The sequence below is a fragment of the Cnephaeus nilssonii genome (assembly GCF_951640355.1).
Source record: "Cnephaeus nilssonii genome assembly, chromosome: 10".
NCBI lineage: Eukaryota > Metazoa > Chordata > Mammalia > Chiroptera > Vespertilionidae > Cnephaeus > Cnephaeus nilssonii.
In genome coordinates, this window is record NC_137081.1 from 47088954 (window position 1) to 47111830 (window position 22877).

General features: G+C 40.3%; 1 protein-coding gene across 1 annotated transcript in view; it reads right to left on the reverse strand.

Annotated features, from left to right (window-relative positions):
* UBR3 (ubiquitin protein ligase E3 component n-recognin 3) overlaps positions 1 to 22877 on the reverse strand; it is a 185166-nt gene that overhangs the window by 160826 nt on the left and 1463 nt on the right.

A 22877-nucleotide genomic window follows, 5' to 3' on the forward strand; every position in this document is an offset into this window, starting at 1 on the left:
AGATGACTTCACTGATGAATTTCATAAAACACTTAAAGAAGAATTAACTCTAATCCTTCTCACACTCTTTCAAAATATTGAAGAGGAGGAAATGCTGCTTATGTTGATACCAAAGCAATACAAGGACACTAGAGGAAAAGAATATTACAGGCCAACATCCCTGATAAATATTAATGCAAAAATTCTCAAAAAAAAATGCTAACAAACAAAATTAAACAACACATTAAAAGATCATGTAAGTTTATCCCTGGTTCAACATACAGAAATCTATCAATGTAACACACCAGATTAACAAAAGGAAGGATAAAATTTATAAGATAATCTTAAAAGTTGCAGAAAAATCATTTGGCAAATTCAACATCCAATCATGGTTTTAAAAAAAATTATCAGCAACTGGGGACAGAGGGAATGTACCTCAACATAATAAAGGCCATATATGACAAGCCACAGCTAAAATCATACTTAATATTGAAAAACTGAAAGCTTCTCTTCTAAGATTAGAAAGAAGACTTGGGTGCCCTATCTCCCCACTTCTATTCAGGATAGCACTGGAAATCCTTGCCAGAGTAACTAGGGAAGAAAAAGAAATAAAAGGTATCCAAATTAGAAAGGAAAAAGTAAAACTGTCTTTGCTTACGAGATGACATTATATCAGAAAATCTTAAAAACTATACCAAAAATCTGTTAGAACTAATATTGAAAAAATCAACATCAAAATTCAACTGCATTTTTATATACTAACTAGAGGCCTGGTGCACAGATTTGTACACTGGTGGGTTTCCTCAGCCTGGCCTGCGCCCTCTTGCAATCTGGGACCCCTCGGAGGATGTCAGACTGCCGGTTTCGGCCCGATCCCCGCAGGCCAGGCGGAGGGACCCCACCAGTGCACAGGGCCTCTAGTATGCATATAAGATCTTTGGTTAATCTCTTCTCATCCTCCCTCTCCCCTTCCCTCTGAGATTCATCAAGCTGTTCCATGTTTCCATGCCTGTGCGTTGAGCGTCTGCCCCCTGGTGGTCAGTGCGCATCATAGCTACCAAACAGTCAAATGGTCGCTTAGGCTTTTACATAGATAATGAACTACCTGAAAGAGAAATTAAGAAAAAAATACAATTTACAATAGCATTAAAAATAATAAAATACATAAAAATAATTTTAACCAAGGAGGTGAAAGATCTATGCATTGAAGACTATAAAATACTGATGAAAGAAGACACAAATAAATGGAAAGATATCCTGTGTTCATGGATGTTAAGATCTCCATACTACCCAAAGCAACCTACAAATTCAATGCAATCCCTAGCAAAATTCCAACAGCATTTTTCACAGAAATATATAAAAAAAAAACCACTAAAGTTCACATGAAACCACAAAAACCCTAAAGAGCCAAAGCAATCTTGAGAAAGAACAAAGTTAGAGGCATCGTACTTCCGAATTTCAAACTATATCAGAAAGTGATTGTAATCAAAACAGAATGGCATTGGTTTTAAAAAAAGACAAATTAATGGGGCAGAACAGAAACCTCAGAAATAAGCTCAGGCATATACAGTCAACTAATATTCAACAAGAAAGCCAAGAATACACAATGAAGAAAGGATAATCTCTTCAATAAATGGTGATGGGAAAACCTGACATTCACATACAAAGGAATGAAATTGGATCACTATCTTATACCACTCATAAAGTTAACACAAGTTGGATTAAAAACTTAAATACCACAAACCATAAACTCCCAGAAAAAAACATAGGGAAAAAGCTCCTTGATGTATGCCTTGGCAATGATTTTTTAGATATGACATAAAAAAATACAAGCAAAAATAAACAAATGGTACTACATCAAACTAAAAAGTTTCTACACAGCAAAATAATCAATCAATGAAATTAAAAGTAACCTAAGGAATGAGAGGAAATATTTGCAAATCATTTGTCTGATAAGGGGTTGATATCCAAACTATATAAAAAACTCATACAACTCAACAGCAAAAAAACCCACAAAACTCTAATTTTAAAATGGACAGAGGACCTGATTTCTCTCTCTCTCTCTTTCTCATACACACACACACACAAAGCTGACCCTTGAACAATACAAGAGTTAGTGATGTTGACTCCCTGCACAGTAAAAAATATGCATAACTTTGCCTCCCCAAAAATTTAACTACTAATAGCCTATTGTTGACTGCAAGCCTTACCAATAACATAATCAATTAACACATATTTTATGTGTTATATTATTATATACTGTACTCTTACAATAAAGTCAGATCAAGAAAATATTATTAACAAAATCATAGGAAGAAAAAATACATTTACAATATTTATTGAAAAAAATTCCCATATATTTGGACCTGTGCAGTTCAAACCTATGTTGTTCAAGGTTCATGTGTGTTTGTGTGTGTGTGAATATCATTCAGCCATAAAAAAAGAAGAAAATCCTGCCATTTGTGACAACATCCATGAACCTGGAGGGCATTATTATGCTAAGTGAAACAAGTCAAACAGAGAAAAATGAATACTGTATGATTTCACTTATATGTGGAAATCTGAAAAAGTTGAATTCATAGAAACAGAGTAGAATGGTGGTTTTCAGCGGCTGCAGGGTGAGGAAAATGAGGAGTTATAGTGAACATAGGGTACAAACTTTCAGTTATAAGATGAGTAATTTGGGGGACAGAAGAGGGCTGGAATGGGGGAAAAGGAAGACCTATGTAATACTTTCAACAATAAAGATTTTTTTTAAAGATGAGTAATTTGTGGGGATCCAATGTACAGTATGGTGACTAGTTAACAATACTGTGTTGTATAGTTGAAATTTACTGAAAAAAATTTACTGAGGAAAGAAGGTAACCATGTGAGGTGGGGGTGTGTTAAATAACCTTATTGTGGTTGGTATTCATTTTATAATATACACATATATCAAATCATCATATTATATACCTTAAATTTATACAGTTTCATTTGTCAATTATACCTCAATAAAGCTAAGGGGAAAATCAGGCTGCATGGTCCTTCTAATTAAATTCAATGACAATGAGAAATTTTCTTAGTTTAAGAATCTATTATAGCCCAGCTAGCGTGGGTCAGTAGTGAGCCATCAACCTATGAACCCGGGTTCACAGTTCAATTCCCTGTCAGGGTATATTCTCAGGTTGAGGGCTCGATCCCCAGTGTGGGGCGTGCAGGAGGCAGCCGATCAATGATTGATTCTCTCCATCATTGATGTTTCTATCTCTCTCCTTCTCCCCTTCCTCTCTCAAATCAATAAAAAAAAACAAAATTCTTTTTAAAGGATCTATTATAGCCAGGCCGGTATGGTTCAGGCGTTTTGCGTCAACCTATGAACCAAGAGGTCATTGGTTCGATTTCCAGTCAGGGCACATGCCGGGGTTGTGGGCTTGATCCCCAGTAGGGGCGTGCAAGAGGCAGCCAGTCGATGTTTCTCATCAATGTTTCTATCTCTCTCTCCTTCTCCCTTCCTCTCTCTCTAAAAATCAATTTTTAAAAAAAAATTTAATGTAAAAAGAAGATACTCTATTACATATAGTATTTTAATACAAGCATTAAGGCTGAACCTTTCTAACCACTTTCTAATCTCATAGCTCTTTTTAGTTTAAAAAACTCTTCATCACCTTGAGATTTTACATTACCTTAAATACATTTCATATTAGAATTCAGGTAATATCACATACTTATCAATATTTAGTTATCTACTAGAGGCCCGATGCACAAAAGTCGTGCAAGGGGCTCGGCTCCCGCCACCACGGCAGCGGCGGCTGCCTCTGCCTTGGCCTTCTCTGCCTCGGCCTCCGCCGTGACTTCGTCCGGAAGGTCGTCCAGAAGGATGTCCAGTCTAATTAGCATATTATGCTTTAATTATTATAGATTACTTAAAGTAGATACTGGTGCATATTTTACTAAAATAGTTTAAACTGTGCATATACATTTTATACACACTTTCTTAAGTATATAAATTTGATAACATAAAAACACTTAAGATACACTAATACAGAAACTCAGAATCTGAGTTAAAAACCCTTCTCAATATTACTCCAAATAAACTTATTAGAAAGTACCACTGTCCTTTTTCTCAATGAGAAGGGTTAACTAGTGTTAAAGTTCTGGTTTATAAAAACCTAAACGTCTTTTCTTTCAGAGTACCTAATTACAAGAGAGTAATATGAGTAAATAATGAAAAATATTAACAAAACTATAACACATTACAATAACAATTTTAGAGATAAAGAACACCTACCTTATAGGTTTGTTTCTATTTTTTTTAATGAACTATATAAAAGTATCCTTGTTTTTATTTTTTTATTTTTTAAATTGATTTCAGAGAGGAAGGAAGAGGGAAAGATAGATAGAAACATCCACAATGAGAGAGACTCATGGATTGGCTGCCTCCTCCAAGTCCCCCACTGGGGATCAAGCCCACAACCCGGGTATGTGCCTTTGACCGGAATCAAACCTGGGACCTTTCAGTTCACAGGCCAATGCTCTATCCACTGAGCCAAACTGGACAGGGCAGTATCCCTGTTTTTTAAAATTTCACTTTACACCACTTAACTTTAATGTAACTGTTTTTGCTAACCAAAAGAAATACAAAAAGAATTTTTGCTCTTACAAAAAAAATCAAAAAGCAAAAACAGTGTTTAATGTTTGTTTTGCAGTGAGCTGTGGTAGAGCCATTCAGAAAAATAGAAGGCACGTAAAGGTGTTGATAAAAAAATATACTTCCTATTGTTGCATTCACATGTAAGCAGTCCGAATAACCAAGTGATATTTTTCTGAATACACGAGTAGATATATTAGTCCTTTTGCTGAAAAATACCTTAAAGAAACTAACCTCGATAATAGGTGTTTTCTGGTAGTAAGTGTGCTGATCACCCACCTGGCATTACCAAGTATGGTGGTAACATTTATGTTGTGTTCTTACTGCTGAATACAATACACTTGCTGCCACCATGTGACCAAAGGCTAAAAGCACAATTAGGGCTAATCATATGAAAAATGCGATGTGTTTTATTGTAAGTGCCATTGACAGAAAGGGCAACTCTGAAGCATCTTTACGAGAGATCTGGAAAGTGTACAATATAAAATTGGCAATCACCCACCTTGGGGATGCTCTCAATGGGCTACCAGTCTGAATGAGAAATGCATTTGGAAGAAACTGTCACAAAGCAATGAACAATTTTTTAAATATGTTTTATTTATTTTAGAGAGAGGAATAGAGAGGGAGAGAGACAAATATCGATCAGCTGCCTCTTGCACTTCCCCTACCAGGGATCAAGACTGTAACCCAGGCATGTGCCCTGGCCAGGAATCAAAACGGCAACCTCTTGGTGCATGAAGTGATGCTCAAGCCTAAGAAACCTAAAACACCAATCAGAAAGAATGTATGGCCCTAACCGGTTTGGCTCAGTGGATGGAGCGTCGGCCTGCGGACTCAAGGGTCCCAGGTTCGATTCTGGTCAAGGGCATGTACCTTGGTTGCGGGCACATACCCAGTGGGGAGTGTGCAGGAGGCAGCTGATCGATGTTTCTCTCTCATCGATGTTTCTAACTCTCTATCCTTCTCCCTTCCTCTCTGTAAAAAATCAATAAAATATATTTTTTTTAAAAAAGAAAGAAAGAAAGAATGTATGCACACCTATGTTCATAGCAGCACAATTTACAATAGCTAAGATGTGGCAACAGTCCAAATGTCTGTCAGTAGATGAACGGATAAAAAAGCTGTGGTAGCCCTAACCCGTTTGGCTCAGTGGATAGAGTGTCAGCCTGCGGACTGAAAGGTCCCAGGTTCAATTCCAGTCAAGGGCATGTACCTTGGTTGTGGGCACATCCCCAGTAGGGGGTGTGCAGGAGGTAGCTGATCGATGTTTCCCTCTCATCAATGTTTCTACCTCTCTATCCCTCTCCCTTCCTCTCTGTAAAAAATCAATAAAATAGATTTTTAAAAAATAAAAAAAGCTGTGGTACATTTACACCATGGAAGATTATGCAGCAGTAAAAAAGAAGGATCTCCTACCCTTTGAGACAGCATGGAGGGACCTGAAGAGTATTATGCTAAGCGAAATAAGCCAGTCAGAGGAAGACAAGGATCTCACTCATATGTGGAATCTAATGAACAAAATAAACTGATGAACAAAATAGATCCAGAGATATAGAAGCATGGAACAGATTGTAGAATCTCAGAGGGAGGGCGGGGTAGGGTGGGAAGAGATCAACCAAATAACTTGTATGCATATATGCATAACCCATGGACACAGACAATAGGGTGGTGGAAGTCTGGGGCAGGGGACAGGGGTGGGTTATAAGGTGTCAATTGGAGAAAAAAGGGGACATATGTAATACTTTGAACAATAAAGTTTTTTTTAATGAAGGGTGGGTTTGTGGAAGCTAATAACAATGATGTTGGCTCTGGCCCGTGTGCTCAATGGTTAGAGCGTCAGCTCATGCACTAAAGGTTTGAATTGCGGTCAAGGGCGCGTACCTGGGTTGCAGGTTCAGTCCCCAACCCCTGGTAAGGCATGTGCGGGGAAAAAACCAATTGATGTGTGTCTCTCATCAATGTTTCTCTCTCTTTATCTTTCTCTCTCCCTCCCTCCCTCCCTCCTCCCTTTCCTTTTCCTTCCCTTCCTCCTCCTCTTCTTTCCTCCTTTCCACTCTCTCTAAAAATCAATGGGCAAAAAATATCCTCGGGTAGGAGTAACAAACAAAAACTAAAAAAAAAATGATGTTGAAAAGGTTTTGGCATCCCATGACCAACAACTTACAGATTAAAAACTAATGCAATTGCAAGAGGAAAGGATATGAACCAAAAGCTAATGCAATAGCGAATGGCCCGAAAATGAAGTCATCCAGGAACTGAAGGTGAAGCACTTGCATGAGATTTTCACTATGAATGACCATGCTGCAATGACTACAGAAAAGTATGACTTTAATTTTGAAAGGGCATGTAGGTTTAGGACAGGTTTGCAGGATGTTTTGAGCCTACAAAGAATTGTATGATAGAAAAATGTGTCATGCTAAGCAGACAAGCATATTGTAGTCTATCAAGCCTTCCACATCAGCGACAGCAACTAACCTTGGACCTCAACTTTCAATATTAAGAAAAGCAGACATAATCTGCCTGCCCTGATGATTCAGACAATGATGAGATGTTAACAGATGACCCTCTGCCTCTCTCTTCTACACCTACCTCCCACTACCCCAACCTCCATCAACTCTGCCTAATACAGCATCATCACCACCTCTCACTTTCCAGTGTGCTCGCTGTCTTCCCGAATCTAGTAAGGCAAACTATACCATACATACATTATTTGTACTTTATATAAGCTGTGTACTTATATCATTCCTGTTTTTAATACTGTTGGTGTTATTTTAGGTGTGTATTATCTGGTATGATTGGGTAGGTTATTTGGGGGATGTAAGAATACTCAAAAAATTTCCATATAAATTAATGGTAATTGCTTTTTCACTTTGTACCATTTCTGCTTACAGAAGATTTCATAGAAATACTCTATTTTCTCATAGCAGGAAAAACCTGTACTCAGGGGACCTTTCAACCAGAATTTTTTAAATATATTTTTATTTATTATAGAGAGAGAGGAAGGGAAAGGGAGAGAGAGAGAAACATCAATAGGCTGCTGCACCCAACCAGGGATCAAACCTGCAACCTGAGCATGTGCCCTGACCAGAATCGAACCAGCAACCCTTCGGTGCATGAGACATCGCTCAACCAAGTCACACTGGCCAGAACACAACCAGAATTATTTACCAGACTTCTCCTTTTCTTCTCTTTCTCATTCTCTCCTATGCATATATACATACTAGTGGCCCGATGCACAAATGAAGATTCATGCAAGAATGGCCCTTCGTTCCCCTGGCTGCTGACACTGCCTTCGCTCTGGTCGGAGCAGACTTTCCGCTCCGGCCTGGAGCCGCTTTTCTGCCTTCCCACGCTGCCCAGAGGCCAGGAGCAGCTGGGGTGGTGCAGAATGCCTGCGTCGTCGTCATGGCGATGCCACAAGCGTCCCACCCCCGGCCGCTCGGTGCCTGTGTATGCAAATTAACCCACCATCTTTGTTGGGTTAATTTGCATACTCACTCCTGATTGGCTGGTGGGTGTCATGAAGGTACGGTCAATTACCATGTTACTCTTTTATTAGGTAGATACACATGAACAACACGCATAAATTCATGCAGATTTCAAAGAGAAACTAAGTCCCTTTATAGGGAAAAAGAAAATGTACTCACATTTTAAGAACCAGCACATCTCTGTAAACTACCTGACAAAAAGACACTGCTCATTGCTATAATAACCCTGATCTATTATAATGAGGCATTGCTTAACAAAATGGAAAGTCCTCAGAAACTGTCTCCTGCCCAGGTTTGCTAATAATCTTAATTAGTTGGGAAAGAATATTGCGGGAAGCCACCCACTGCTGATACTATCATAAGAGTGCATCAAGGAACGTGGAAGGCCGATGGACCTTGGGCATTAGCAGGCTGAAGCTAAGCACCGATTGTTCCGTGTTGAGATAGTGGTGGCTCGAAGCAATTTCCTGACCTAATAGCCTCAAAGTAAATGTTTACTGGACCTTACTGATCTTTACTGATCTTTATTGACCTTAGACATGGTCTGTCTGCTACCTGTTTGCCGTGCTTTACTGAGGGCAAGATGTGTATCTAAAACTGAATAAAAAGCAGATAAGGCCAGGTTTTGGTGTGCCTCTCTAAGACAGAGGTCTCCACCTGGCCCCCCATACGTTCTAAATTCATATTTCTTTTATGGTATTTTCATTTGTGCATCGGCCCCTCCTTCAGGTCCTGAACCCTAGCCATGCAGGTTGCAGCACAATATGCATTTTTAGGTTAAAAAAAAAAACACAAAAAAAATGGTTCTATTATATAAGTCCACAATGTTTTTCTTATAGGCCAGATAGTACATATTTTAGGCTTTGAGAGGCAAACAGTCTCTGTAGCAACTACTCAAGTCTGTCTGTCGAGTGAAAGCAACCATGAACAATATAAATAAATGAGTGTGATTTGTTCCAATAAAACTTTATTTATAAAACCAAGCAGCCAATTCTTGCACATTAATGTTAACTCCATCTTCGACAAGGATCCAAGTGATGTATAACCATAGAATTGAAAATGTAAAAGTCTACCTAATCTATTAATTACATTAATCCATGTTCTATTAATCAATGAGGCCATTGCTCTTAGATTATGAGGAAAGTATTTAAAATACAGAGATCTCAACCACTGCTTCAAAAATCTAAGGTGTATCTCAACTACAAAATGAAGAGTTGGTAGTAAATGATCTTCAGGGTGCATTCTACCATTAAAATTCTATGTGCACGTTTACAAATAAGCAGCCTAAGGGCTGGAAAGATTAAATCACATTGCCTTGTCACCATAAATAATTGCCAGAAAAAGTAACTATACAAATTACAGACAAATATTAGTACCTTTGAAAAGGTGTTAATCAGTAAGCAAAAGAGTGGTTCACATTTCAAAACAATATTTATTCCACAGACTCCAATTCAAAAGATCTGGATCCCAGCTATGTTAGTGATAACATTGAATAAGACCCTTAAATGTAAAATAGAAAACTAGCAAGATGATGGGTGTTAATAAAACAATACAAAGAATTACAATAAATGTGAATGGTCTAAGCATACCAATTAAAAGACAGAGATTGCCTGATTGGATTGAAAAAAGCAAAAATGCTTTTTTCTTTTTTTTAAATATAACGGACATAGACTATTATATTAGTTTCAGGTATACAACATAATGATTTGATATCTATATATAGTGGGAAATGACCACTTTATAAATCTAGTTAAATGCACTTTAAACATAAACATATAAAGATATACTTAAGGTAAAAGTAAAAGGATGGAAACAGATATACCATGCAAATTCTAACTTACAAACGTCAGACGAACCTTAGAAATAACAAGCTGAAACTTGTATGCATGCATATAAGCATAACCAATGGACACAAGACACTGGGAGGGGAGTGAGGGCATGTGCTGGCGGGGTAGGGGAGGCTGGGGGAAGGTCAATGGGGGGGAAAAAAGACATATGTACTACTATTTGTAATACTTTAAACAATAAAATAAAATTTAAAAAAAGAAATAAAAATTAAAAAAAGAAACCTGCCCAGTCAAGTGTTGCTCAGTGGTTGAGCATCAACCCATGAATCAAGAGGTCCCTGGTTCAATTTCCAGTCAGGGCACATGCCTGGGTTGCTGGCTCCATTCCCAGCAGGAGGTATGCAGGAGGCAGCCCGTCAATGTCTCTCTCATCAATGTTTCTCTATATATATCCTTCTCCCTTATTTTCTCTATAAAATCAATAAAAAGATATTTTTTAAAAATTAAAAAACCTGACACTACATGTTTTCAGGCAAATCTTACCATGAAAGCAAATGAGGGTAGACTTTTAACAGGTGTGGACCCCTTCTCTAAAAGGAGACAGTACTCTCCCAAAATCTGGTTCACATGTAATCCATGTAAATATATATACACTGTGGGACAGAGCCAGCTCCATCCTGAAAAGATGACTTCATTTATTTTTTTTATTGTTGACAGTGTTACAGGTGTCTCTTTTCAATGTCTTATAACTTTCTGAGTATAGGTCTTCTATCTTAATGGTTAAATTTATTCCAAGGTATTTTTTATTGATATTTTAGAGAGAGGAAGTGAGGAGGGAGAGAGGGAAAAAGAGAGTGAGTGAGAAACATGGATCAATTACCTCCCACACGTGCCCCAACCAGGGATCGAACCCACAACCTGGGTATGTGCCCTGACTGGGAATCGAACCCACCACCTTTCAGTGCACCTGACGACACTCCAACCAACTGAGCCACACTGGCCAGGGCTCCAAAGTATTTTTTAATGCAAATGTAAATGGGATTGTTTTCTTAGTTTCCCTTTCTGATAGTTCATTGTTAGTGTACAAATATACAATAAGTTCTGGGCATTTATTTTGTATCCTGCTACTTTACTGAATTTATTTATCAGTTCCAGTAGTTTTCTGGTGGAATCTTTAAGGTTCTCTCTATATAGTTTCATGTCATCTGCAAATAAAGACAGTTTTACTTCTTCCTTTCCAATTCGAATGCCTTTTATTTCTTTTTATTGTCTGATTACTCTGCCTAGAAATTCAAATACCATGTTGAATAAAAGTGTTGAAAGTGGATATCCGTGTCTTGTTCCTGACCTTAAGGAAAACTATTTTAGTTTTTCACCATTAAGTATGATGTTAGATGTTGGTTTGTTACATATGTTGCTTATTATGTTCAGGTATGTTCCCTCTATTCCTACTTTGCTAAGAGATTTGATCATAAATGGATGTTGGATTTTGTAAAATGCTTACTCTGCATCTATTGATATGATCATATGATTTTTATCTTACATTTTGTCTATGTCAGTGATGGGCAACCTTCTGAGCTTGGTGTGTCAAACTTCGCCAAAAAACTGAGCATAACTCGGGTAGTGTGTCACTTTGAGGAAAAAACATTATTTCGCAAATGTTTCATCCTCAGGAGCAGCAAATGTTTCATCCTCGGCATGCGGCCGCCTCAGCGGCCGCGTGTCATCAGAAATGGCTACACGTGTCAGTGCTGACACGCGTGTGTGTCATAGGTTCGCCATCACTGGTCTATATGGTGTATCATGTTAATGGATTTGTGAATACTGAACCAATCTTGCATCCCAATAAACCTACTTGATCATAGTGTATAATCTTTTTGATGTGTTGCTGAATTCAGTTTGCTAATATTTTGTTGAGGACTTTTGCATTTATCATCATCAGAGATATTGGCCTACATTTCACTTTTTTCTAAATGTCTCTGTCGGGTCTGGAATCAGCATAGTGTTGGTCTTGTAAAATGCGCTTGGGAGCATTCCTTCCTCTTTAATTTTCTGGAACATTTTGAGAAGGGTAGGTGTTAGTTCTTCTTTGAATGTTTGCTAAAATTGACCTGTGAAGCTATCTGGTCCAGGACTTTTATTTGATGGGACGTTGTTGTTTTTTTCAATTTTATTAGTAGTTACTAGAGGCCTGGTACACAAAATTCGTGCACGGAGGGGGGGGGGGTCCCCCTCAACCCAGCCTGCACCCTCTCCAATCCAGATCACTCAGGGGATGTCAATTGGGCCTAAACTGGCAGTCAGACATTCCTCTCAAAATCTGGGACCACTGGCTCCTAACTGCTCACCCCCCTGCCTGCCTGATCACCCCTAACTGCCCCCCCTGATGGCCTGATCACCCTCAACTGCCCCCCCCCCCCCCCCCGCCAGCCTGGTCACCCCACGCAGCCTACTGCTCAGTCGTTTGGTTGGACCTCACTAACCCTCCTGCCGGCCTGGTCGCCCCACGCAGCCTGTTCAGTCGTCCATTCAGTTGTTTCAGTTGCGACTGTCACTTAGGCTTTTATATATATAAATTGGTCAGTCTGCTCATATTTTCTGACTAGAGGCCTGGTGCATGGATTCATGCACTGGTGGGGCCCCTTGGCCTGGCCTGCAGGTATCGGGCCAAAACCAGCTCTCTGACATACCCCGAGGGGTCCCAGATTGCGAGAGGGCGGTTCTCGGGTGACATACCCTAGAATCGGGCTCTCTCCTCTCTGGTTCTGGGTGCATCACATGAGAACCGCAGCTACCAAGTCACAGCAGCTCGGTAGCTCCTGCATCGAGTGTCTACCCCATGGTGGTCATTGCGTGTCATAGCTACCGGTCAGACAATCAAACGGTCGGACAGTCACTTACGCTTTTATATATATAGACTAGAGGCCCAACGAAATTGTGCGTGATTAGGGTCCCTAGGCCTAGCCTGGCCTCTGTCGCTGGCCTCTGCCACCCTGCGAGGCTACGTGAAGCTCCCTGCCCCAGGATGCTCCTCAATGCTCGCAGCCCCTCAACTGCTCCATGAGGCTCCCCCCGCCCCACGACTGCTCCGCAAGGCTCCTCCTGCCCCGCCACTGCTCCGCGAAACTCCCCCCACCCCGCGACTGCTCCATGAGGCTCCCCCCGCCCCGCAACTGCTCCGCAAAACTCCCCCCACCCCGCGACTGCTCCATGAGGCTCCCCCCCGCCCCGCAACTGCTCCGCAAAACTCCCCCCCGCCCCGCCACTGCTCCGCAAAACTCCCCCCACCCCGCGACTGCTCCACAAAACTCCCCCCACCCCGCGACTGCTCCGCAAAACTCTCCCCGCCCCACCACTGCTCTGCAAGGCTCCCCCCACCCCACGACTGCTCTGCAAGGCTCCCCCCACCCCACGACTGCTCCGCAAAACTCCCCCCACCCCACCACTGCTCTGCAAGGCTCCCCCCACCCCACGACTGCTCTGCGAAACTCCCCCACCCCACGGCTGCTCCACAAAACTCGCTGCCGCCCCACGAAGCAGCCCACCGCCACCACCGCCCCTCAACAGTCCCCAGTCCTGCCTGCCGCCACCTCCCCCCTCATGGCCAGCAGCTTGGGCGCCAGGGGAGGAGGGAGGACCAAGAGGTGCTCCATGCACTTCATGGTGACCAGTCGTCCATTCGGTCGTGATGGCACCTGGCTCTTTATATATTAGGATTCTTCTCAATTCACTCTTAGCAGATTGTATGTTTCTAGAAATTTATCCATTTCTTCCAGGTTATCCAATTTCTGGCATATAATTGTTCATAATATTTTCTTTAATACTTTGTATTTCTGTGATGTCAGTTGTCACTTCTCTTTCATTTCTGATTTTATTTATTTTGGTCCTCTCTCTAATTTTCTTGATGAGTCTAGCTAAAGGTTTATCAATTTTGTTTATCTTTTCAAAGTACCAACTCTTGGTTTCATTGACCTTTTGTATTTTTTTTTTTACTGCATTTCATTTTTTTTCCACTCTGACCTTTATTTTTTCCTTTCTTCTATTCACTTTGGGCTTTGTTTGTTCTTTATATAATTACTTTAGGTATAGGTATAAATTGTTTGAGATTTTCTTGTTTCTTAAGATAGGCCTATATTGCTATGAATTTCCCACTTAGAACTGCTTTTCAGCCATTATCTTCATTTTCATATACCTCAGGTATCTTTTGATTGCTTCCTTGATCTTGCTGTTAACCCATTCATTGTTTAGTAGCATATTATTTAGCCTCCATGCATTTGTGTTTTTTTCAGTTTTCTTCTTCTAATTGATTTCTAGTTTCATCTATTGTGATTGGAGAAGATTCCTGATATGATATCAATCTTCTTAAATTTGTTGAGACTTTTTTGTGGCCTAACCTGGAATCTATCTGGAAAATGTTCTATGTGCACATGAAAGAATATATATACTGCTACTTTGGGGTCAACTGTTCTAAAAAAAGATCAGTTAAATCCATCCTGTCTGTGTTACTTAAGGTCACTATTTAATTGTTGATTTTGTCTGGAGGACCTATCCACTGATGTCAGTGAAAGTTTCCTACTATGACTGCATTACTATCCATCTCTCCCTTTATGAATATCAATATTTGCTTTATATATTTAAGTGCTCCTATACTGAATGCAAAAATGTTTACAAGAGTTACATCCCCTTGTTGGAATGATCCCTTTATCATTATGAAATGTCCTTCATTGTGTCTTGCTATAGCCTTTGTTTTAAAATCTATTTTGTCTGATATAAGTACTGCTTTTCCAGCTTTATTTTTTCTTTCCATTTTCATGAATTATATTTTCCATCCCTTTACTGTCAGTCTCTGTGTGTCTTACAATCTAAAGTGGATCTCTGGTAGGCAGAATATGTAGGGCCTTGTTTCTTATCCATGCAGCCACCCTATGTCTTTTGATTGAAGCATTTAATCCATCTACACTTAAAATAATTATTGATAGGTATGTAGTTATTGCCATTTTAGTATTCACATTTATTTTCTTCTCCTACTTCTTAAAATAATCCCTTTAACATTTCTTATAATACTGGTTTGGTGGTGATGATGTCCTTTAGCTTGCTCTTTTCTCACTAGTTCTTTTTTTCTCCTTCAATTCTAAATGATAGCCTTCTAGATACATTAATTTTGGTTTTAGGTCCTTGCTTTCCATCACTTTGAATATTTCATGCCAATCCCTTCTGGCATGCAGTTTCTGTTAAGAAATTAGCTGAGAGTCTTATGGCAGTTCCCTTGCAGGTATCTAACTATTTGCTGCTTTTAAGATTCTCTCTGTGTCTTCACCTTTTGCATTTTAATTATGATGTGTCTTGGTGTGAGTCTCTTTGGGTTCATCTTGTTTGGGACTCTCTGTGCTTCCTAGACTTATATGACTATTTACATCAACAGGTTAGGAAAGTTTTCCATCATTATTTCTTCAAATAAATTTTCAATCCCTTGCTCTTTCTCTTCTCCCTCTAGTACCACTGAGATGTAAATGTTGGTATGCTTGATGTTGTCCCAGATGTACCTTAAACTATCTTTATTTTTTAATTCTTTTTTCTTTTTGCTGTTCTAATTAGGTGTTTCACATTTCCTTGTCTTCCAAATCCCTGATTCAATATTCTGCTTTATCTAATCTACTGCTGACTCCCTCTAACATACTTTTTATTCAGTTCTTGTATTCTTCATACTGACTGGTTCTTTTATGTTTTCTATATCAACTTTTTTTAATTACTTTTTTCAATATCTCTATTTTTTAATTTAAATTCTTTATTGTTTAAAGTGTTACATATGTCTTCTTTATCCCCCATTGATGTCTCCCCAGCCACTCCCACCCCCCAGCACATACCCTTACCGCCCTACTATCTGTGTCCATGCATGCATACAAGTCCTTTGGTTGATCTCATACCGCCCTCTCCTGGTCCCCCGCCCACCCTCTCTTGCTTTCCCTCTGAAGTTTGACAGTCTGTTTGATGCTTCTGTGTCTCTGGATCTATTTTTGTTCATTATATTCCACAAATGAGTGAGATCATGTGATATTTATCTTTCTCCAACTGGCTTATTTCACTTAGGATAATGCTCTCCAGGTCCATCCACGCTGTTGAGAATGGTAAGAGTTCTTTCTTTTTTTTTACAGCAGCGTAGTATTACATTGTGTAGATGTACCACAGTGTGTTTTGTTGTTGTTATTGTTGTTATTTATTGTCTAAAGTTTTACATATGTCTCCTTTTTCCCCGATTGACCACCTCCCCAGCCATTCCCACCCCGGGCAAGGCCCCACCGCCCCAGTGTCTGTGTCCATTGGTTGTGCTAATATACATGCATACAAGTCCTTTGGTTGCTCTCTAACCACCCCTCCTCCCCTGCCATTTGTCTCTGGATCTATTCTTGTTCATCAAATTATGTTGATCATTATATCCCACATATGAGTAAGATCATGTGATATTTATCTTTCTCAGACTGGCTTATTTCGCTTAGCATAATGCTCTCCAGTTCCATTCATGCTGTTGGAAATGGTAAAAGTTCCTTCTTTTTTACAGCAGCGTAGTATTCCATTGTGTAGATGTACCACAGTTTTTTAATCCACTCATCTGCTGATGGGCACTTAGGTTGTTTCCAATCTTAGCTATTGTAAATTGTGCTGCTATGAACATAGGGGTGCATATATCCTTTATGATTGGTGTTTCTGGTTTCTTGGGATATAGTCCTAGAAGTATCACAGTTTTTTAATCCACTCATCTGCAGATGCGCACTTAGGCTATTTCCAAATCTTAGCTATTGTAAATTGTGCTGCTATGAACATAAGGGTGCATATATCCTTTCTGATTGGTGTTTCTGGTTTCTTGGGATATAGTCCTAGAAGTATCACAGTTTTCTGATCCAGTCATCTGCTGATGGGCACTTAGGCTGTTTCCAAATCTTAGCTATTTTAAATTGTGCTGCTATGAACATAGGGGTGCATATATCCTTTCTGATTGGTGTTTCTGATTTCTTGGGATATATTCCTAGGAGTGGGATTACTGGGTCCAAAAAAAATCACCTAACTTTTAATATATTTTTATTGATTTCAGAGAGGAAGGGAGAGGGAGAGAGAGACAGAAACATCAATGATGAGAGAGACTCATTGATCAGCTGACTTCTGCACATCCCCCTACCAGGCATTGAGCTGGCAACCCAGGCATGTCTCCTGTACAGGCATCAAATCATGACCTCTTGGTTCATAGGTCAATGCTCAATCACTAAGCCACACCACTCAGGCTCAATTTTTTTTTAATCCTCATCAGAGGATATGTTTTTATTTATTTTTAGAGAGGAAGTGAGAGAGAAACATCAATCGATTGCCTCTCATAAATGCCCACATTTACTAAGCACCTGCTAAGTGCAAGAGACTATGCTGGCCTCTGATTAATAATAGGAAGATGAGGTTCCTATTTTTTTTTAATATATTTTATTGATTTTTTACAGAGAGGAAGAGAGAGGGATAGAGAGTCAGAAACATCGATGAGAGAGAAACATCTATCAGCTGCCTCCTGCACACCCCCTACTGGGGATGTGCCCGCAACCAAGGTACATGCCCTTGACTGGAATCAAACCTGGGACCCTTGAGTCCGAAGGCCGATGCTCTATCCACTGAGCCAAACCGGTTTTGGCAGAGGTTCCTATTTTTTAAGGAGCTTAGAATCTGTGAGGAAGAACCAGCAAGGAGGCAAAAATATCTATCATACAGGATAGAACACGAAAATGGCCATCCTCTGCAGCAAAATTTGAGAACTAAATGCTTAAAATTCCAATTTCTAGTTACCACTAGAACCCCAAACCAATCAGAAATTATTTTTCACTACTTTTTGTTTTTAGCTCATCCATCTATAAACCATTTCTGACAATGACTGCACCTATTCATTAGTGGCAAAACTATAATGTTATACATACAATTATTAATATACTAGGGGCCCGGTGCACAAAAAAATTCATGCACGGTGGGGAGGGGCAGGGGGGGCAGTTCCCTCAGCCCAGCCTGCACCCTCTCCAATTGGGGACCCCTTGGGGGATGTCCGACCGCCGGTTTAGGCCCGATCCCTGTGGGACTGCTGGCTTGCAATCTGGGACTGCTGGCTTCTAACCACTTACCTGCCTGCCTGCCTGATGCCCCTAACTGCCCTCCCCTGCCAGCCTGATCTCGCCCCCAACTGCCTCTGCCTGCCTGATCACCCCTAACTGCCCTCTCCTTCCAGCCTGATCTCACCCCCAATGGCCCTCCCCTGTTGGCCTGATCTCACCCCCAACTGCCCTCCCCTGCTGGCCTGATCTCACCCCCAACTGCCCTCCCCTGCTGGCCTGATCTCGTCCCCAACTGCCCTCCCCGGCCGGCCTGATCTCACCCCCAATGGCCCTCCCCTGCCAGCCTCGTTGCCCCTAACTGCCCTCACCTGCCAGCCTGATCTTGCCTCCAACTGCCCTCCCCTGCCATCCTGATCACCTCTAACTGCCTCTGCCTTGGCCCCCACCACCATGGCTTTGTCTGGAAGGAAGTCAGACATCCAGAAGATGGACGGTAGACCCGGTCTAATTAGCATATTACCCTTTTAGTAGTATAGATAGATTATATAGGATAGGATTGCTTAAATGGGGGGGGAGCCTTTTTCAGCAGGAGGAGATGCTCTTGGCAGACAAAAACACATAATCCCTATATCTGGACTGACAGCCAGCTATATGCACTATGCTACCAAACCGGTCATGAAAAAATTGAACCGCTTTCTTACACCTTACACCAAACAGCTGTTGCCCTTAAAACACCTCCTCAGCCCCTACTTTAGGTTCTGCCTTCACAGTTCACCCAGATTAGGTTCTGATTGGTCAGTTTCTATGCCAATCAGCGTCAAAAGCTCCGCCTCCTAGGCAGCCATTGGCAACTTGCACTTTACCCAGATTTGATTCTGATTGGTCAGTTTCTTTGCCAGTCAGCGTCTCTGGGCCTATCTCTGGGCCTGATCAAAGAGTCGGGGCTGATCAGCAGCCTCCCAGGAGGCCTGGAGAGAAACAGAGGTGTGGCTGCTGGTGAAGTCGGGAGAGAAAGAGCGAGGCAACGGCTGATCAACAGCAGCCACGGAGGCTAGGGATCAGACCCTGCCTCTCTCTCTGCAGGCCTCTCTCTGGGCCTGATCCACAGCCCCCTGGCAGTCAGTGCTGGGTCGCTGCGCTGGCACGGGCTGCAGTCAGTGCTGGGTCGCCACAGCAACCCAGCACTGACTTCCGATGTTCGGTGGAGCCTTGGTCGTTACAGACCCTGGCTCTTTATATATTAGGATAGTTTCCATAGCCTTTGTGATCTCATCCCACAAATGAATTCCCAGTTGTTTTCTTCCTTTGCTTTGTATACCTGTTAATATCACCACATTTATTATATCAATACTACTAATCAAAAAATAACTAAATCTTCCCCCCATATTGATATAATTACAAGTTTGAAAATTAAATAGTAATACAAGTTGTGATGAATCCAAGATTCTTCCCCATCTCCAATCATATCCACAAAAGTCAGACACTTGGAAAAAGGATTAAAGCATAGCAGGATTTCTTCTCTTTTACTAAGAACACAGATACAGAGAAAGGTGGAATCCTTCCTTAAAATTTACTGAACAATGGAATTTACAAATTTCTAGAGGAGCTAGAATAACAAACCCCAAATCAATACATCTCCAATCTTTAGCAACCTAAAAGATTTTTAAGAAACTTCAAAAACTGAGGAAAGTTAAATATATTCTGTCCATGCCAGGGTAATGCAGCTATGCCCAGCAGGAACACTGGTATAATTTGTTTATGGTTTCCAATTCTAAAAAAGTTCCAGATGCAGCTTTTAACCTGCATTGTGAGCCAACATCACAGTCTCTTGAGGAAGTAGATTAGGTGTGTAGCCCAGAAGAATTACTCTGTTCAACCCAACGAGTTGTAGAAATTTCAAAATAATCATATAGCCACAATGCTATTTATTGTTGACTCTTGCCCTTTATGAAATTAAACATAGAAATTGATGGTACCTACAGGCACTAGTTCATAATAAATCTTTAAATTCTATATATTAATACATAGAGGGTTGCCAGATGGTAAGAATAAGTATCTATGAGATGTCAGTAAAGGTAAATGCTATAAGATTAGTATGTATACTATCTACAGCCCAGATGCCCTAAACCTGTATGAGTACCTTCAAAGAAACTCACTGACATAGTTCCATTCCTACACTGAAGCATCATAATTAGAAATCAGATTTGCTTTTCACCCACATCAACCTGATAATTACCACTGTGTTCCAAAACTCAGAGAAGAATCAATGTTATTTCTTAGTTTCATTTTTTAGAGGATCTCCTAAATACTTAAACTAGTCTGAGAAGTAAAAGTGACTAAATATCAGTAAAGAATTATTTCAACTCCTTCCTCTATGTTTTGAAATGCCTCTAATACAAAGAAAAAAATGTTAGTTTAAGAAGAAAAAGGCACAATAGAATGGAATATTTAAAACAAAACAAAAAACAGTATTAAATGGAAGTACGAATAAGAATGTCATTTGTAGAGACAGTAGAGAGAAGTGTTGAGTGGTCAGGCTCCAGAGTCAGCATGTCTAATTTAGTGCTTGTGTAATCCTGGGCAAGTTTTTTAAAACTCTGTGCCCCACTTTCCTTTTCTATGCAATGGGGATAATAACAGTAATAATCTCAGAACTGTTGAAAATTAAATGAGTTAAATCATGTAAAGCAATTAATATTTTTGTTGTTGTTGTCATTGTTATATATTTTATTGATTTCAGAGACGAAGGGAGAGGGATAGAGAGATAGAAACATCAATGATGAGAAAGAATCATTGATCAGCTGCTGCCTGCACGCCCCATACTGGGGATAGAGCCCACAACCCTGACCAGAAATCTAACCGTGACCTCCTGGTTCATAGGTCAATGCTCAACCACTAAGCTACACCAGCCCGGCAAGCAGTTAATATTTGACCACTGTTTTCCAAATAGGTGGATAAAAGTCCAAACTTTAATAACACTGTTGATAAGGCTGTTAGAAAACAAGGAGTCTCATTCCCTGCTTAGTACTAAGCCTTATGGAGGGCAATTTGGAAATCCGACTTTTGAGAATTTATTCCATTGATATTCTTGCACAGGTCTGAAAAGACAGGTATAACAGGTTTTATATCTCATAACGGAAAACAAATATCCATCAAAAGTGATGATTAAACAAAGTATGGCAACTTCATGACATGGAACACTATATAGCAGTTTTGTTTTTTTAAACAGACTGGCATGGAAAGACCTCTTAAGTCTTTTCATAAGTGAAAAATGCAAGATGTGTAGAACAATGCATATGCCATGTTATGTTTTGCATAAAAAAGACTAAAAATCAAAACACATATTCATCATTGTTGGTTTTTGCACTGAGAAACTAACAATGGTGGGACAAAACTGGGCAGATGGAAGACAAGATGGGAGGGACACTTCAAACTGTTTATGTTCGGGCTTTTTTATTTTTTTAGCTATATGAATATTTTACCTATTCAAATATTAATTTTAAAAACTATTTTTTTAATGTTAGTACTTGGTGATGGGGGAACATGAAAAGATAAACCAAAATAACTTATATGCATAGCACATGGACAATAGGGTGGTAAAGACCTGGGGGCGTAGGTAGGGGCTGGAAGGAGGGAAGGGGCAGGAGGGGAAGGGGGGAATGGGAGACATCTGTAATACTATCAACAATAATATACATATGAAAAAATGAATGTCAGTCTTATACTTTATGCTCTTGAATGTTAGCTGCAATTATTACTGGGGTTTTTTTTCCAAATATATATATTTTTTATTTCAGAGAGGAAGGGAGAGGGAGAGAGAGATAGAAACATCAATGATGAGAGAGATCGTTGATCGAGGTGCAGCCAATCGAGCCCACAACCCGGGCATGTGCCCTTGACTGGAATCGAACCTGGGACCCTTCAGTCCTCAGGCCAACACTCTATACACTGAGCCAAACCAGCTAGGGCTATTACTGTTGTTATTAATAACACTAGTAGTAGTAGTAGCAATCTCAAAAAACCTTTCCTTTTTTTATTTATTTTTATTGATTTTAGAGAGAAAGGGAGAGGAAGAGAGAAATAGAAACATCAATGATGGGAGCGAATCATTGATCAGCTGCATCCTGCATGTCTCACACTGGGGATCAAGCCTGCAACCCAGGCATGTGCCCTGACCGAGAATCAAACCATAACCTCCTAGTTTATAAGTCGATGCTCAACCACTGAGCCACACTAGATAGGTATCTAATTTTTTTAATCCTCACATGAGGCTATGCTTTTCATTGATTCTAGAGAGAGAGTAGGAAGAGGGGGAAGGAGGGAGAGAGAGGGAGAGAGGGGCCGGGGGAGGGAGGGAGGGAGGGAGGGAGGGAGGGAGAGAGAGAGAGAGAGAGAGAGAGAGAGAGAGAGAGAGAGAAACATCAGTTGCCTCAAGCCTACCAGAGATAGAACTGCAACCTGGGTATTGCCCTTACCAAGAATCAAACCGGTGACCCTTCAGGGCATGGATGACACTCTAACCATTGAACCATTGGCCAGGGCTCAAAATACCTCCTTTCTAAAGTCTTTTTCTTACTCTCTCTGCACAGAAGCCTCCTCTAACTCCTGAACTATTTAAGGAATTTATCATTTTCTATTCTACTGTAGGTGGCTTAAGTCTTATTCATGTTTAATATCCCAGGAACCTTGCTTTAGTGGATACAAACATTCTGGAGAAACAGTTACCTACAAGTACTCCAAAGAAGAAAATAGTGACCATTTCTAAAGGGATTATATACTCTATGAGACCTAAAATTTGAAAAACTTGAATAACTAGATTTGCTAACATTCTTTCAACTACTGCCCAACTAAAATTTCCTCTCAGTCACAACGTTTTTCCTTAAACATGGGAATCACGTCCCAAGCCAAGACACTACAT